We start from the raw sequence: 19,119 nt of genomic DNA on the forward strand, positions 1-19,119 counted from the left end.
TGCTACAATAACAAGCTAAAATCCTCAGAGTGGGTCTTTAATTTCAGTTTTCTCTGGAGTTCTCAGTAAAACAAAGCGGTTGATGTGAAACAGAGTCAAACGTTTCCTGTATTTGCTGCTCAGTTGAGTTTTGATGTTTTGTTCATTTCTGCGCTTCCTCGTCTCCCTGTCTCTGTACTTTTCACATGTTTTATGACTGCCAGCCTAGTTTTCATAGCAGAAGAGCTAACGACGATTTGCAGTATTCTAATTGAATGCGGGCGCATGCATCATCCCTGCTGTAAACAGGAGGAGGCAGCGCGGATGCTGCAAAGACTGCAGAGATGTTACGGCTTGGACCGATCCGGGATTTATTCTGGGCGAGGAGCAGACTCTGCAGCAACAAACCAGACAATGTTAAAATCCTTGTGCAAAGGGCTAAAGTTTGCATGATGGAAAACATTCAATACAGGCGCCTCCAGCCAAGGTCTAGAGCCCGTCACCTGGCAACCAAACCAAATACTAAATTCTTCAAATGCCGCGGGTCAATAAAGCTCGCCTTTGAGCAGTATCGACATACAGTTAGCTTTTCAAGTATTCACAGGGGCTATTTAGAGGGCAATAATTACATAGTATGGATCTCTTTTTGTTCAATGAATTCATTGAGTGGATTGATACATTCAATGAGTGGATGGTGTATTTAGTGATTAATGTAAAATCCATCCCCAGAGTCCGGGGACTTTTGGGAAGTTTTGCTGCTGGAGCGAAGGGGCAGAAGTTCCTCAGACGGCACCGGGGTGGAGGCTCTGTGTTTGTGCTGCAGCTCTGAGGTCAGTTTAGACTTGGGGGGGGGACTTTTTGATTTGTGGGCCAAGAAGGGCTCTAAATTTTGCTGGACCAGGACCAGATACGTGGAGTATTTTGGTAAGAAATAACATTAAATCTGGATGAAAACATGTTTTGATTTTGATTAAAACTGATATAAAAATGGTATTTTATTTCAAAACTGACTTTAGTTCTCCTTTTAGTGACAACTGCACCAATGGTTTAATGACAACCGTAAACTTAGAGAAATGATGCATTCATGTGGTGTTGGAATGATCAGAAAAAGGACGGTCTGACTAGGAAAACATGCATAAACCTAAAAAAAATGACAGTTATTCCAACACCACAGAAATGCAGGATAATGTTCTGTACCTAGACCAGGAGTCTGCAACCTTTAACAGTAAAAGAGCCGTTTGGGTTCGTTTTCTACTGATCTAAACCTAAAAAGAGCCGCACTGTCTTACTTTAGTCTTTAAAAAAATGGATTTGCAATCATGATCTTCTTGTTTTAATTAATATATATGAATTATGTCTATTTTTTGGCACAAACAAAAGCAAAAATATAAAAAGAACCTAGCATCTCTCAAAATGTGATTTACTTCTTTAACTTATTTTCAAAATAAAAGCTGCTCTGTGCCAAACAGGATCATCTCAGTTCAGCTAGTAACCATTACTGTGCAGCACAAGATAATTTGAGCTTTTACCTCATAAAAGATCAAACTTTTGACCAAAGTTTTGTTTTGCATATAAATCTGTTCATTCTGGAGGTAGAGTTGATCAAACCAAGACGTCTTCAGGTCAACAGGATGTAAAAACCTACAGAGTTTATCATCTATGTGAACCTCAAACATCAACTTATAAACTGAACTAATCTAAATGTAATAAATGCTAATTAAGTAATCATTTTATTTATTTATTTATTTATTGGTCTTTCCCCTCTTTGTTCTCAGTAGTCTTGCACTGCTGGGTTTTGTTATTTTAGTTTGGGGTTTGGTAGTCTTAGTTTGTGGGCTTTGTTTGTTTGTTTTCTTTTGGTGGTTTTGGTTAAAGGGAGCTGCTGACTCAGACGGTCGGCATGCTGGGTCAGCAGTCTCCATGATTTATTTTATGTTTATCCGAGGATCCACCACGGAGAGATAAAAGATCCACATGTGGATCTGGAGCTGCAGGTTGTAGATAAGTATTTATAGTACGCCATCTTTGGGGAAACACCACAATTACAGGGAAAATAAAGCAAATAAGGATCATCGTTTAATATCTTAATAGGCCGTATTTGGTCCCCGGGCCGTAGTCGGCCCACCGCTGGTTGAGACCCTCGGTTAGCCGCTCAGATCCACGCGGCTGATTAAAGCGTCCATTTGATGCGGCGCGCGGCGCCATCAGACGTGCGGAGGCAGACACCTGACATGCTGGTGTAACTTTCCCAGCAGCTGTCACCGCGGCCTGTCAGCCATCGACTCGCACCAGATTTGCTTTCAGATTAATATTTCATCTCTGGCTTAATAGAAAAACAGATGTTCTGCAGCCATGTACACTGGGAAATAAGCTGCGGGTAATGTATGCATTACTTACAGCCAGCTAACTAAATTTAGAATGAAATATGCATCTGACAGATGCCTAACAATCAAGTTCCAACAGCCTATAATGGGATATCGACAGATTTCATTTAGGCAGGGTGGACTGACCTCATCGGGGGGAACTCATAAAACTTTTGGTACATTCAACCGGAAAGACGCCCGGCTGTATTTCAGTCTTAGGCAGCTCTCTGGGTGCCCTTTAAAGCATTGACCTCTTCACAGAGTGAGGGCTCCTGTGTGATTAATACTGCTAGGCATTTATTGGCACGCAAGGCACTTTTACCAATAGGTCACCTGCTTGACCTCGGAGCCGGCGCGGAGATCGAAACCAAGTGGACAGGAAGCTATATGGCTTAAGGTGGTAACAAGAGGCACAATACTAAAATACTCGTATGAAGCTATATGGAGGCGCACACATGCTAGCACATCCTCCAGGACCCACCCACACAACACACACAGCCCGGGGCATAAAAGGTTTCTGCGGCCAGAACACAAACAAACTCATTTGTAACCTGCCATGACACACACTCTCACACAAACACACACACACACACACAGGAGAAGTAACACTATCCATCTGTGCAGCTCGATGGACCAGCCTGTTTATCAGAGGCTCTCCAGCAGCACACAGTGAGAAGGATCATAATGTCAGCCATCGACTGCATCGCGATCGATGCAGATACCTATTCACAAATCTATTGATACAATTTAACAGGGATATTAGTCGGCGCTCAGGTAAATGTCAGGAGTTCTGCTAAACAGGTCAAAATTGAGCTGAGCGCCCGCTAAAATGACAGTTCCACGAGGGCCCGCGGGCCCGGGTTCTCCCAGTACCGGGTCAACGAGCGCCTTAAAATAGAAGACGATCCGTCTTCCATAAAGCAGGAAAGATCCAAATTAGGGAATAACAAGCAGGCGGGAAATGGCAACGCAACCCAGCAAATGCACACTCTGGTTTATCAGCAGTAAATAGCCAGTGCCATGTTCCGGTGCTCCTTAATCATTCTGATGCATGTACACAAACACACACACACCCTCCCCCTCTATCTCCCACCAGCAGTTGAGAGCGCGTGCACGTGCGCGGCGCACACGCTCTCATTCACACATATTTTTCCCAGACCAAAGGAAGAGCTGACTGCAACATTTTTCTCCACTTCAAAAAAGTAGCCAGTGTCAAAATGATAAATGAGGGATCATGAGGGAGAGCGTGCATACTTACATTAGACTGCACAAGAGCGGCGAGGCGGGCTGTGCTAGCCGCCACCGCCGCTCTCACGTGCACAGAAACATGCAAATGGCGAGCAGCGACAGTGATTAGCACAGTGAAAGTCCTATCAGCATAAAGAAAAGCGTCTTTAGCGCGGCGGGGGAACCGGCCGCGTGACCTGACCTTTTTTCTACACACCTTTATACAGGTGTTAGCGGCTAAAGGTTGATTGCTAATTTCCTGGAGGTGAGGGCGGCTCACGCAACCTCTGCTCCGCCTTCGGACTGCTGATGCAGGCCGGCGCGGGGAAAGTTTCAAACATCATTTATAACATCATTTCCCCATCAGTTACCAACCGGTGGCGGGAAGACTGATGCGCGGCGCGCTGGTTAATATGCGTGATTGGAATGAGGCACAACGGTGGCGTTGTTGTGGGGTGACGGAACAAAACGGAACAAAAAAACACAACATCCAGCTCTGGGATGAAGAGGTATGGAGAGAAAATACACTCACCCAGATTTGTGTGTGTGTGTAATACTTGATTTGTGCGTAATTTTGGATTTGTGTGCGTAACTTTAGATTTGTGCGTCCATCCTCTTGATTTTTTTTCGTACGCATATCTTGATTTGAGCGTAAATCTGGGTTTTTTGCATAATTTTAGATTTTTCAGTCCATACTTCTTGATTTTTTGAATGCATATATCTTGATTTGTGCGCAACTTTGGATTTGTGTGTGCATAACTTTGTGTGTAATATATTTTTTTCGTAATTTTGGATTTTTGCGTTTATAATTCTTGATTTGTGAGTGCATAATTCTTGATTTTTGAGGGTATGTAATTCTTGAATTGTAACTCATTTAAAATATTTTGTGCATAAGTACATAAATTATTAAATTTAAAAACATACAGTTTATACATGTTAAAATTAGAACAGCTTGAAACTAATTACACACATAAATCTTTAAAAAATATATATATAAATGACTTGTTAAGCACTCAAAATAACATTCACGAACAAATCTGATGTGAGACTCTTGTCACGTCTCCAAAGTTCATTTGTAAGTGATGCGTTTAAGTGCTGCTAGAATACTGGGTCATCAGAGTTTTCTTATCATTTGCTTTCAACGTAAATTGTGAATATTATCTGATAAACTTGACATTTTCTTAAACAGATATGCCTGAAAATGAATACAAAACAATTGAAATAATCATTTTGAAAGCTCAACACTGAAGTTTCTCTTTTCTCTCTATTTCTCTTCCACGAGATGGTGGTGTGAGTTTTCTTATCAGACGCTTTGAACGCAGATATATTACATATATATATATATGATACACAGAGTAGCCCCACGTCCTGCTCCTCTCCAGGGGTGTGGAGGAGGAGCTCGCCCTGTATCAGGGTAGGGGGGCTCCACCGTAAGGCGATCCGCTCTACGCCCGGATCTCTGGGCAAACAGGCGCTGGAAGAGTCCGATCCCTGGGTGTGGAAAAGCGGGGCGTGTAAACAAAGTTTTGGGCTGCTATTGCTGCGTCTTCCCACCGGGGAGAAGTTCCACGTCCAGACTAGACCAGAGCGAGGAGTTCTGGTGGGCAAACAGAGCGACTACAGGCAGCAGCGTGAAGCCCTTAAACACCCACAGAGGGTGCAGAGGGTTGATCAGCCCACCGGCCCGCTCCGATCTGTGGTTGATTACGAGGCGCTGAGGAAACGATCAGTTCTGAAAAATATTTTTATTTTTTAAAGAGATAAGAGTTTAAGAAAATGCTTATTTAGACCTTTTAATACTACTTATTTGGTCATATCTGTTTGAGAAAGTTTTACCAGCTAATATTCACAATCTAATTTCAAAGTGGCTGATTAGAAAACTCTGATGACCCACTATTCCAGCAGCATTTAAACACATCGCTTACGGATTAATGTTGGAGACGTGAAAAGAGCCTCACAACAAAACTGTGTGTAAATGTGGCGTTGTGTGTGTAACAAGCAATTTGTGAGTAATTTTTAAAGATTTGTGGATAATTTTGTTTCAAGCTGTTGCCATTTTAATTTGTGCTTGTGTAAATTGTGTTTTTTATTTTTTGAATTTCATCATTTTTGTACTTATGCACAAAATATTTTGTAAGAGTTACAAACTAAGACTTACGAATGCACAAATACAAAGTTACACACAAATAAAAATTGCACACAAATCCAAATAATCCACACATTCAAATTCACACACAAATCAAGGATTACACACAAATATTTATATTAATATCCACCCATCTTCTTCCGCTTCATCCGGGACCGGGTCGCGGGGGCAGCAGTCTGAGCAAACATGCCCAGACTTCCCTCTTAATAATGATCTTTATTTATGTAGCATCTTTCTAGATAACAATCCCAAAGTGCTTCACAGTAAAATACAGAATAAAACAGAGTAAAACACAAAGTAAAACAGAGTATAAAAACATAGTTAAGAAAAGGCTATTTTAAAAACATGTGTTTTTAGCTGATTTTTGCTCAAATCAAGAATCACTGAGGCACAAATTGGGTTGAGTCTATCTTCTCTCCATACAGAGGTTCCATGAGGAGCTTTGAAAAACTCTGAAACCACAGTAAAAATGGCGGCGCGGCCCTGAACCCCCCAGATCAATTACAATGTAATTACAATAGCAGACAGAAATACAGCCCGGGCCTGTGCTCTGTCTGCACTGATAACTGATAGATAAGCACCTGACCAGAGTCGCATCTCCATGCTGTCAATAAATCACCCTGCTGGGGTCGTCCATCCGGCGGCGGCGGCAGAAAACCGCGACTCTGGCTTCTCCGGGTTCTGCATGCGAGTCGGTGCAATTTCAAAACTCTGACAGACTCTGGGGCTTATCTGGAAGCGCCCAGAGCTGAAGTGTTTGACACTGATGCAGATGTGATCCGCAGTCAAAAGGATGAGCGCGTTTCACTGCAGAGAGCGCACGAAGACAAAGAGATCAGCGATAAGACAGAGAAGTGCACCCGTATCGACTGCTGTCAGTTAGGAGCATGTTAAAGAGTGTATTAAGGATTAGAGGGGATTAGTCATATCAGATCACTAGAGGGTTATCAGTGGTCGCAGCTCCACAATGAAGAGCTTCTGGCCACTTTGTAACAAGCGCCTCACAAACCTCGTAGAAGTCTCAATATTAACCCATTAAGCTCGCCGATTTATGAGTTTGGAAAAACAATTAAGCCGGCGATTTTTATAAGGAGCTTGATTGAGTGCCTCCTCCCTGGTGTCTTGACAAGTTTACCCCCTCCAGAGAGCAAAGGGGGGAGTTCCAAATTTTTATTTTTTTTTATCCTGATTTAAGATGCAAAACCAACACACATTAAAACAGCTCAGAGCTTATTCCATGCGCGCTTCCACACAAAACCAATTTAGTTTCCATTGATCGCTTTTCAAGCAATTAGATTTCCATTGATGGAAAAAGTAGAGGCTGCTTGTATGAGACGGGGAGGGTCAGTGGTTGGGCACTGTGATTTGCACGTTTATTCGGGCGCTCTGACCACCTCCTCTAACCTCTGACAGATCCCTGGCTCCCTCCCCGCTGCCCCTCCACCTTCCAGACAACAAATAATTCACCATGAAAAAATGGCTGGCGTCAGATTATATATCCGTCTTTATTTCCGATATTGCCTCTTTGTTTCTGCAAACTTGGCTGATTTTCTAAATTGTGGAGTATTGACTGTTTCAGAGCCTGACCAAGCGAGTCTGATGTAACACATTGGAGGTAATGATATCCGAGCGGCTGTGGCAGGGCCGGCACTGGACGGTGGCCAGGCCCCAGAACCATTACTCTCTCCGGCGGAGGCGGGGCCAACGGTAACCCGACTCCACCAGGAGAACCGTCCCTCCTCTCGCCAAAAACTCCTCTTCAAGGCTTCCATATTCAAAATACGTCTGAAGAGGTGAAAGGGTGAAGAGTAGATTCGAGGTGTAAAACAGGAACAGTGAATGCCATTAATGTGAAAGTAGGGAGTAATTCCCCGAGGAAATCCACCTTTCGCCAAAGCCCAGGGATTTTGACAAATGCCTTTCTCAACACCAGCAAAGGAGACAAATGTTACATTTAAACAGAAATACTTAATTTCCGCTTTTGGTGACTTGCAGCAGATATCATTAATCAACAGAAACCTACCACGCTCAGTGAGCCTGCTAAGAACCAGATGATCGCCTTCCTCCACTCAATCCATCAACTATGATTGGAGAAAGAAAGGGTTCAAAAATTTTGAGTTGCACCCACGCAGGAAGAGTAATTACCCTTGTGCCAGACGCTGAGGTGTTCCCGTGACACCTCGACCCTCTGTTTATCATGCCCCAGATTACTCATGGGGGTGTCAGTTGGACGTGACAGAACCAGCACCTCCACCTATGTTCCCTCACTCACCGCTCCGGAGGATATATGACATGCTGAAACTTTTGGGCTGTCAAACTTCTCCCAGGACCCAGGAAGCGCGACGCCCTTCATGGGGCGAGGCGGCCTCAGGTCAGGAGGGGGTGCCGGGGCTTGAAGGATGGCGTTTCCTCCTTAAAGAGCGATCCGTTGATTTTTGTCTCATCAACCGATTGTTGTGCGACTCGGACATTACTCACTGTCTGCTTTATGATGATTTGCGCTCAAACTGATCTTTTAAAGGTGCTGCGTGCAGCGTTTTCAACGTTAATGCATCATTGTCAACATAATTGTGATACATCTGTTTACCGCACTGGTGAACAAGCGGGACCCGAGAGCAGGAAGTGTCTTTATACCTGAACAAACAGGAGAAATTGGTAAATAAGTAACCGATAATCCAACGTAGAAAAGTCTATAACTCCAAAAGAAAGAAAAATCAAACTGTTGGAAAGTTTCTACATGGAGGATGTGAAGCTCAACAACTCTCAACACTTCTTTTACAATAAACATTAAGTTTTATGTCTGAGTAACGAAATATAACATTTTAAATAGAAATTGGTTTTAATTTTCTGGGAAAAAAACAAACAAAAAAGCTGCCATTGTAATTCAAATTAAAGCTGGGAGCAGATTTGTCTCCACTTCTACCCCAGCGACCCTGGTCTGAGCTGCACGTAGCAAGTTCATGGGAAAAATAGACTTCTTTTAAAATGGCGGCTTTTCTGTTGGTTTATCTCCATAGCAACCATTTTATGTTTTGATCACCTGGAGGTGGCGAACAGGTTGATGTACTTTTTAGAGGAATTGGCAAAGTAAACTTTTGGATTTCCTTTGCAATGGGGATTTTTTGCTAACCACATTGTTAATATCTTCTAACTGTATGTCATATAATTTTAATATAATCAGCTTCATATATTACATTTTCTCAATATTCTGGTAAAAAACGTGTGGGCAAAAGGGGAGGGGCGGTTGTCATTCACAATGCACACAATCCGTTTTCCCCAGGAACTCACGACACCATGAATTCCTTCCTTCTTCCTCTGTCAGGCTGGTCAAATTGATGAAAAAAACACTATTTTCAAATAGTGTTGGTTTTATCTCCATAGCAACCATTTTGTGTTTTGGTCGCCCGGGGATACCAAACAGATCAACATGAGTTTCAGAAGAATCGACAAAAGTAAATTTTTGGATTTCCTTAGCAACGGAGGTAATTTTCTGACCACGCCCACATTCCTAATATAGTCATATCCTATATAATATAATTTTGTTCAGCTCTCGCCAGGACTCCATGCATTGAATTTTCACAGTGATCCGTTAAAAAATGAGAGAGCAACAACAGAACGTCACTTTTGAGAGCTCGTCACACGCACGCCGTTCAAAATCTACAACTACTTACTAAATTTTTTCCACAAGAAAACAGACGCTCAAGAACTGAGGCGATGATTGGACAACTTTTCATCTGTATCTGGCACTAAAGGTGTTTTTTTTTTTTTTTTTAATTCAAGATGGCTACCTCTTCCCCGAGGTCAAAGGTCAACAAACTCCAGGTTTGGTTGTAGACTTAAACTGGAGGATGGTGTGTGAAATTTTGTGAAGCTCGCTCAAACAAAAGTGTTCTTTTCCCATATTGTGGCAAAGCTAGAAAATTGCCAAACGTAACATTTTGCCACGTTTTTTCTGAAGGCCCATAAGAAATTTTTATCCCTTTTGTTTGTTTTTACGGTTTCGCCAAATGTGACGTCATCATTTTATGGGGGAGGGGCGTCATTCACGATGTCCAAAGTTCATTTTCCCGGGTACCAGGATGAGTGCACATTTTGGAGAGTTTTTCAGTTTGGAGTAGAAGTTTTTGCTTAAAGGTGCAGAAAGAAAGAAGAATTGAGAAAACAATCTGCTCCTTCAGTCACTCAGAAAACCGCAGGTAGATTTTTTTACATCACAAATCTCGATATTCTTCAGCGAAGCCTCAATTCTAGAAAAATTGGGCAAAACTTAACAAATAAATGGAGCTGAAACATCTCCACAGATGATCAGAGCTGGGTTGAAGGGTCAAAACTGGACTTAGAAACGTTTATTTCAGGCTTTAATCTGGTTTCAAACTGTTGACTTGTTGGTTTTGTTGGTGTTTTCTGTTCGATTCCAAGAGAAACATTGAAGCAGGTCATCCTCCAGGAACCAAACGCCACAAACTTTCCATCCAGAAACATGTCCAATTCTAAGATTTCTGGATGAAAAGACCATCAGTCTGTATGAGATTTTTAATTCGATGCAAAAACTCACTTTTGAAACATTTTTTACATCTCTGTAACAGCGACTCCAAAACACAAACTCTGCATCCTCGATATAGTTTTTATTTAAACTCCTTTTTCATATTAATCCTCTTTTTTTTTAAGTCCAGCTTTTTTAGTAATTGCTGAGTCCACATGTCTAAATGTTAGACTCCATGTTCTCCTCTGCTTTTGTCCTCTGTAGAAATAATAAGGACTGTTGATGATTAATGCGGCTTTGGTCAAATAAAAAACACTGTTATTAAAAATCCGGTGGATTCTGAAGGAGAAAAGGGAATTTTAGTTCAAATTTCAACATGTTCAATGGACGCGTTTTGTAAGTAGAGCCTTAAAAATGTGTTTAGTGATGGACCAACATGAGTTTTGAGCGCATTTCCATAGACGTTTCATTGGAAATAGTCACTTAAATGTAAGTTTCCGATGGCGGTGAGATCAGAGCTTCAGAGCTAGCCTTCAGTTAACACCAGAGCTCCAGTGTTTGTGTTCTTTGATTTGTTGTAACTTTAGTATAGTATGTGAAACATTTTGTCTTTTAGCGTCACCAGTGAAGATTTCATTTGGTTGATCCTGAAAATGTTCTACAAGGACAAAAGGCATCCAGATGTAGACATAGTTTGACATAAATGTAAATAAATACACGATTAGCAAGGACAAAACAGTGTCCTTTAACGCAACAAACAATAAATAAAAGCATGTTTCACCAAATGTAACAATTTGAGGCTCGTTTCTGTGATAAACCTCCATCATTCTGGTTGGGAAGATAAAACCCAAAATAATGATGCATGTCGCTCCCAGCTTGGATGAGCCTACCCATTTTCCCAGTGATGGTCTTGTGTGCTTCTGGTAATTATAATTATTTCTAAGACATTAAGGTTGTAATTTACATTGATGTTAAAATGCTTCATGCGGTGCCGTTAATGGAGTTTGGAAAAAAATAAATTCGGAGCGAAATGATTTCTTTGCAACGGGACAGATCATTCCTACACATAAAAGGTGAACAAATGCAGCGTTGCATTTAAAGTGTCGAACATGAGGCGAGTCAGATGAGGATGGACACGCGGAGGCAATAACAGTAAAGCAAACAGGCTACTGCCTCTGCTCCGCTGCTCCTAGCCTCCCTGGTGATACATGCGAGAGATAACAGCTTAATTTCAACCTCAGCACTTTTACTGCACTGTCCAAGGCATTCACTGCATCAATGTATCAACGCGCCGCCATGCTAGTCACTCTCCACTGCGACAACTCACAATTTCTCTATGATGGAGGCTTTCACAAAGGTGCGGCGATTTGGCTGGCGCTCGGGCCGCCCTCCTCTGATGGCTTTGGTCTTCGGAGACTCTGCTGGCTGTTTGTTTCTCTGAGAACAGGTCACAGGGCAGACTTTTGATTGAATCCCCCACACTGTGACGAGTGGGGGGTGGGGGGTGGACTAGTTCTCCATTTTGCTGCAGAAGCTCTTCCCTCTGCAAAATATTTCTCCTTCGCTTCATCAAAAAAAAGGAGCAACTTCGACATCCGCAGAGCAAAAACGAGCGATGGAAGAAGCTCTAATGAGTCTGCTAGTCCGCCTTCAGCGGAAAAACGGGATCCGGAAACCCGGGATCACTTTCTAAAACGGTCTGTGGTTCCTGCATCTGTCAGGTGGAAACAAAGGATTTCTTTGCTCTGGTGTTGGACCAGTTATGAAGCTTGGACTCTTGGACTCACTCATACCCCAGGCCCCCACGGCTAGCGTTATGGCTCTGATGCGAGCGCCGCACTCGGACGATCACGTTCGACCTCCGCGGTCTGGCATCCGCGGTGTTGCAAATCCGTTATGTTGGGTTCAAATTTTCACTGGATGCTGCAACTGAACCGCAGCAAATAAAGGGGAGGGGTTACTGTACTTCCTTTATACCGTATTCTCACAGTTATACGTCGCTAGAGCAAAACATGTCTAATCAAGAAGAAGGAAACCTCATATAAAGAGTATTAAAGCCCAGCAAAACTAAAAAATAAATAAACAAAAACAATAATACTAACTCTTTTGATGTGCAGAAGAAAAAATATCGCAGTTTAAGAGGAAATCAATCAGATTCTCTTCCGTGTTTGTTTTGGACGACACTTCTTCTCTTTAGCAAATACTCATACTCAGAAGCAGCGCCCTCTAGTGGTTGTTAGAGGAAACAACCGCTAACCCGGGATGTTGGAATGTGGCGTTGACGATACTCTAACCACGGGCTCACGCTGCATCCGGTCCGGCTCCGGTGTAGACGCCGCAGTCTTTACGTAACCTGAAAAGTGTAAGAGGCACTCACACTGCATCCAGTCCGGTCCAGCCTCTCCAGAACTCCGTATCCGCTTTGTTGTCTTTACATTCCTGACCGACATCGGAGCCGAGCCGGTGTTGTGACAAACTACGTTCTTCCTGCCAGAATGTGTGTCCCCGGTCTCAGACGTCGTTGATTTGTTTCGTTACACTCATATTCTGTCCCCAAGTGTAAAAAGACGGTAGAATATTACGCTAGACTTTATTCTGGGGCTTTTGTGAGTTCAATGTCATTTTTTTTTGCACATATTCTGCGTAAAAAGACGGGGGGGCACGGATTCTGTCGGACCGCTGCTGATCCAGACACTCCAATAATTTGCAATAAAATCAACATATATTTAATAATTGTTCGCTGCTTCCATAACAACATAACTTTCATAAATCATGTTTATTATCCTTAACTACACAAAATGTCTTTTTTTTCTTATTTTTTAACAGAAGAAGTTGTTTTACAGAAAATATTTGGGGAAAAAAAAATGCAACGTATGGGAACGTATCCTGGCTCAAACCGGGGCACTTTCCTGTGATTTTGGGGCTATAAACGACCTAAACTTAGAATCGTGTGTGTGAACATAAAGTACATTTTTCAAAATAAAACCTATTTTCCGCTGTTTCCGCTGTGTTGTTCTCGTTACACAATACATGCATCACAGTCAGATATGTACATTTAAGCCTATAAAGGACAAAAGTATTAAAACAAGTTCCATTCTTACCTATTGTATGAAGACGAGTCACGCAGAAAAAGAAGTCTAGTGAAAATAATTCAAAATCACAGCGGAGAGAGGGTTTGTTTACTACTACTTCCTGTATAAATGTTATCGGGTGAGTCTGGTGAGGTCGGCAGGAGTCTGTGGCTGCAACAGGACCGCAGCCGTCTGTAGCCAATGTGAGTCATCTGCCATAGTCCTGCTCCGGCGTTCGCACCGAAGCCGGACCGGATGCAGTGTGAGCCCGGGGTAAGTATCAGTGCATCTGGAATTCAAAATGGCTTCTTCTCTGAAGGTGAAGGTCCATAGCAACCATTTTATTTTCTGTAAGTCTGGGGCTGATAAAAATGCTTGTTCACTTTTTATGTTTCTATATGAGAGAAGTTTCCTTAGCAACCATTGATGGATCCACTCAAATAGTTCATGATTATCAAGGCAAACCATTAAAAACTGAGTTTGGTTTGGATTTCTCACTGAAACATGAATGTTTTTCGTAATTGTTGCATCACTTTGACTTGTTTTGGACTCTAACATGTTCCAATGAGGCGTTGACAATACTGAGAAGTATCAGTGAAGTCAAATTTGAATTCAAAATAACGTCCTCTCTGAAGGTGAAGGTCCATAGCAACCAAAGCATTACTTGTACATCTTAGACTGATAAATACGTGGATTCAGTTTTCATGTTTGAACGTGATACCATTAGAGATCCCGCCGGACACATATTTTTAATTTTGATCAAAGCAAACAATGAGTTTGGGTTGAAATGTTTTCTAGTTTAATTTGAGATGTGTTCTTAAATGTGATTTTTTTAACCTCCAAAAGGTTTGGGGTCATTTTAAGACTTTAATGAAGCTCCGTGTCCATAAAAAGAAACAAATTTCACAAGTTTTTGCAGAAGAAAACTGTTTAAGATTCTTTATCTGCCATAGATTTGTTCTTTATATTTTATTTATTGGTTTATTCATTAGAGGACGGCTTCAGACTGATTAATTTAAGGGAAAGAAGTAGTAAATTTCCAGCATTGGTGGTAATTCCTCCGTTTCTTTCTGGTTCTGAGTCATAAAAAAAGAAGAAAAGAGGAAGTTTGTTTATGAGCCACGCTGGAGTTTTTCATTTGCGGCTTCTCGTAACCATAAGAGAGGATTTATAAAGAGATTAAACCAACATGACTCTGCAGAGAGCCAACATGTCAGCTCCCAAATCACATGTATCATAAACATGTGCTTTTGCTCAATTTAATTGCTAAATTCTTGACGTTGTAATCTTCCGCTTTACAAACAGCGCTTGAACCCGGACTTATCCCCAAAGCAAATAATGTTTAATTTTAAAAACCTGCTAAAACAGATTACATTCTCTGCAAATCCTCTTTAAATTCACAGTCATTGTGATGCATCTGGTGTGTCAGGAGACCGCGCCAGCCGCATGCAGGCTGGCTGGGATTTCCTCGCAAAGCCCCGAATCTTTGGAGCCCTGACCCCGAGCGGCGCCGGTGACGTGGCCGGCATACGGCGGGAGCCGGGGATTCGAACACGCTGTTCTTTAACCCGCGGTGCAGGAGGAGACCCTCTATCCAGGACGCGAAATGTGCTTTTTATCACATGCCATCGACACACCCCCCCCCCTCTGTCATTCACCTCCCGTCAAAAAAATATTGGCAAATGTTGTAATTACGCGGCGAGTGTCTGCGCCTTACATGGCCGGAGGCGGCGAGCGGTCCCGGGCCTGATATTTCAGCTTTATCATATTTTAGTTTTATTTGAGGACGGTGGCAGCAGCGCGCCTCCAGTCAGCCATAATTGAAATGAGGGAAGGAAGATGTAGAGGCTGTGCGCCCCACTCCTTGTAATCAAACCCTTAGTCCTGTGTGCTTCACCATTTTTCAAAGTGAAATATCTCCACAATCTTTATAGTAATACGCAGCGGGCCCTCCTCGCGCCTTAGCCTGTGGGTAATTAGGCATGAGAGAGTGGAGCGTCTACATACAGAAGCCATGCATCCAGCGCAGTGGAGCCGGGCGCCGGGCCTCCGATGCTGCAGGTCCTCCAGCAGCATTCAATTAACTTCATGATCGCATTCATAACAACATAAGGCTGCTCTGTGACTCATTTATTATTCCTGTTGTTGCAGGGGTGACATCAGTATTCAGCTGCCGATGCTATCTGTTTTCCACGTCGGCGGTGAGGGTGTCGTGGGGGGGCGCTGGTGAAAAAGTGAGCCGGAGGGGGCCTGATGGAGAAGTTGATGTATGATCCCTGGTGGCTGAGCTTGTTTGAAGCACGGAGCCGGGCAGGTGATTCGGAGGCGCCGGCTCTTTAAACAGCGTAATGAGCCAGAGAGGACGCCCCCACCCCCACCCCAAAACCAGAGCCCCCACCCACCCAACAGTGAAGGAATGTTGGGGAGATTTTCACAAAAGTGACGTTTATGTGCAGATTTATTAATGTTGCTGCACATATTTGATAAACCTCGTTAGTCTCTTGAAGCTGAATCTGTCACCGGCTGCTTAAGGAGTCGCTCACAAAAACGCTGCTGTTTTCACTCGTTCTTGAGGAGATTTTCTGAAAATGACATTTTAAATCAACGATAAAATTCAGTTCGGATTTGTAAAAGAAAAAAAAGTTGACTTGTGTTGCATCGACGATAAAAGGTTTGGGGTGTCAGGGGCTGTAAGCCAGTGTGAGAGCATGAACACAGATGGATGATGGGAAGGAGGCGGGCTTACTCTGTGTCCAAAGTCCCGCCCACCACTCAGAGGGGAATTTCTAATGAACTCCTTCCTGTGAGGTAAGATAGCTGTCAATAAGGAATATTAACTTGTGCACAAATGAATATTTTGTGAACAACTTTTCAGAAAAATATGATTCCAACATTTAGTTTTACATTTAACCTTTCTGTTTTGGATACGACTTTTCTTTGTCTTGAATACCAAACTTTCCTGTTAAACTGTTCTGTGACGTATTTTTGACAGTTTCTTTGAATTCAAATCAAAATAAAAAAATACAAATGTTAAACATCAAATTAAATGGTGTATTCATGGTTTTTTCTGCAAAGTTAAGTGCAAAAAAAATCATCCTTGTACACAACTTTGTCTTTATAAATGGATTTCTTTTTGACATCAACCTTACCCAATACTAGCCACTCTGCAGAAACTATGTCCTAGAAAAAAAAAAGGATTGGGAACGCTTTGAAAACGATCGGAACGGGGCTTCAAAAACAAGAAGGTGACATTTCCAGAGTTTTGAAACCAGGTTGAGAATTTGGGAAAACTTTTGGATATTTTTTACCAGACAAATGTTTGCCGATAGCAAAAAAAGGCCCTCTCTAATCGTCTTTAGATCTATTCCCAAAGCGTTAACAGAAGTCTTTTAAATATGATGATGATAATATTTTTAGCCCAATTCAAATTCACCTTTGACTTGTGAGTAAGCCTGCCCTCATTTCCCATCATACCTTTGTTTACCCCACACGTGTCAAAGTCAAGGCCCAGGGGCCGGATCTGGCCCTCCAGGTAATTCTACACGGCCCTTCAGATCCTTTTATATTATAGTTATTAATGGCCTGATGTTATATTATGCTATAATTTTGGATAATTTTGACAAAATGTATTTATAGTGAGAGTAAAATATTGAATATTATTTATATTTAAGTTGATTTGTTCTGTAATAAATCATAGTGATGTTAAATAATTACATTTTTAAACTTCTAAAATTTTAGTTTTAGTGTTTTGGACTCTGGATTTTACTGTGCGTTTGAGTTTGACAGCCCTGGTTCATTCTCTCCTGTTAGCTTACAGCCCCTCACACCCCCAAGCTAACGTTATCGCTGCAACAAAAATGAATATTGGAGCTATCCAGCCCAACAGATTCCAGTTCAGACAAGGAAAACAAAGACGTTCATGGATCTATTCGTCTGTAAGTGGATGCATCAGAAAGGGGCGGAGCAGGGAGCTTGTAGCCCCGCCCAGAGTGCTTTCTACATGACAAATATGATCTTTTTTTAAATGCAATTTTTTCCATCTGCTCCTAAATCACAACAGTTTGAAAAAAGAAATACTCAGAAATGCGATTGAAAGCTTAATTTTCTTCATCTTTGTCCTCATCAGGGAACAAGAACATGTTAAAACACCATTTTCTATTGGAGTGGGTCTGATACTGTAGGTGAGGGGTCTGCAACCCGAGGCTCCGGACCCACGTGTTTAACCCCTCCACACCGGCTCTCTGGCTAAAGAAAAATAAAATAAAAGTAATTTTTAAAAGTACAGCTTGCCAACTTTTGTGTATTCCTCTAAACGTTTCATATACGCTCCAGTTAACAGCAGAAGGAAGTAGGACAAAGGATGACGGCTCACCGAAGTAAACCTAAAGTATAACAAGACAAAATGTTGTTTTTGTCTCGCGTTGTTTACAAATACATTTACTTCGCTTGAATCTTCCTATTGGGGACAGGAAGTCTTTTATTTTGAAAAAAGTCATATGAGCTGTCACAATTTTGAAATTTTGAATTGAAAATCCCATTTATCTTAATATTTATGTATTTATTTGCACCCAAAATAAATATTATTCATATTTATTATTAAAAACAACAAATGTAATGATGATAAAGAAGTATCAAATTTTCTTATGAGGTTTGGATCAGAACCAAACGGACCCAAACGGCTCTTTTACAGCCAAAGGTTGCAGTTTTTTGCAGCTTGATGCTAAAAGATTCTGCAGGAAAGTCAGAAAAGAGGCGCTTCAGACGCTCGTCTCATCAGAGAATGGATCAGGTTTTCATTCCCTGATCAATACGTCCCCTCTGCATCGCTCTGCAGCCGCCGCCGCCGGGTCCTCGACGGCGCTCCAACAGGTCGGTGCATGCATGCAGCAGCGTGCACGTCTGAACGCCGTCCAGACGCCGTTCCTCTGCAGCAGCAGGAAGACAAAAGAGGAGGACGGCCCACAAGCCGCCTGCGCAGCGTCTCATTGCTGCTGATAATATATAAATGCATGCACACATGGATGCTGCTCGTAAATGAATAAACACATACATCAATTTCAAAATCCAACACATTTGAATTTCAAATGCAGCTGCGCCTTTTCCCCTCTTTTTTACGATATGTCTCATTTCTCTGGTGGAGATATAAAAGAGAGGCAGCAGAAATTAGAGAGGTGGGGGAACAAATGCTGTATGGAATTTGAGATTATGTATTTGGTTTGTGCGTTTCCCCCCCTGTTTAAATCAAAGGCGTGGGGGCCGCGTAGCCCTGGGCTTGTTGCTGGTGACAGTTTCAGTGTTTCTAGACTTCCCTCCTCCCCCTCCTCCCCCCCTTTTCCCGTCCTGAAATGAGAAGCGGGGTGGAACGGGGTGTGGGCTTCTGGCGGGGGGTGAATTAAATAGTCACTCTCCCTCCTTTTTCTCGCTCTCCCTCTCTTGCACTCCTTTTTTTTTCAGTGGCGTTTAAAATCAATTCATTCAGTGGACTGCTGACACAGCCCGGCCCAGAGAGCCCAGGATTTATGGCTCCCTCTAATGGGCATGCTCTGAACCAAAGCCCTGCCGTCAGCACAATCCTGCCAGCCACCCGTCCACCCCGCTCCACCACTCCATCCAGCTTTTAAAGACGCAGGCATCCTTCCCCTCCTCCCTCCTTCATCACCCTCTGCTGCCGCCGAGGTGAAGGGCCTAACAATGTGGCGGAGCACGGAGACGACAAACCGGCCTCTCTGTAAACAGAGATCTCTCAGGAATCCCTCCATCTGATCACCCAGAGGTTCATCTCTGGTGGAGGTGTCAAAAGCTCTCTGCAGAGAGGCCTCCTTCACTGCTGATGCACATTCACCCCCCAAA

At 42.6% G+C, this 19,119-nt stretch overlaps 1 protein-coding gene and 1 long non-coding RNA gene across 2 annotated transcripts in view; one reads left to right on the forward strand and one right to left on the reverse strand.

The window, feature by feature from the left end:
- Nucleotides 1–19,119, reverse strand: part of rbfox3a (RNA binding fox-1 homolog 3a) — a gene marked incomplete in the record, with an annotated part of 614,011 nt that overhangs the window by 218,273 nt on the left and 376,619 nt on the right.
- On the forward strand, nucleotides 17,152–17,551 carry LOC118599034. Its single transcript, XR_004948290.1, has 2 exons — nucleotides 17,152–17,204; nucleotides 17,396–17,551. It is a non-coding gene; the product is annotated as an uncharacterized LOC118599034 (long non-coding RNA).

This window comes from Oryzias melastigma, linkage group LG8, assembly GCF_002922805.2.
Source record: "Oryzias melastigma strain HK-1 linkage group LG8, ASM292280v2, whole genome shotgun sequence".
NCBI classification, from domain to species: Eukaryota; Metazoa; Chordata; class Actinopteri; order Beloniformes; family Adrianichthyidae; genus Oryzias; species Oryzias melastigma.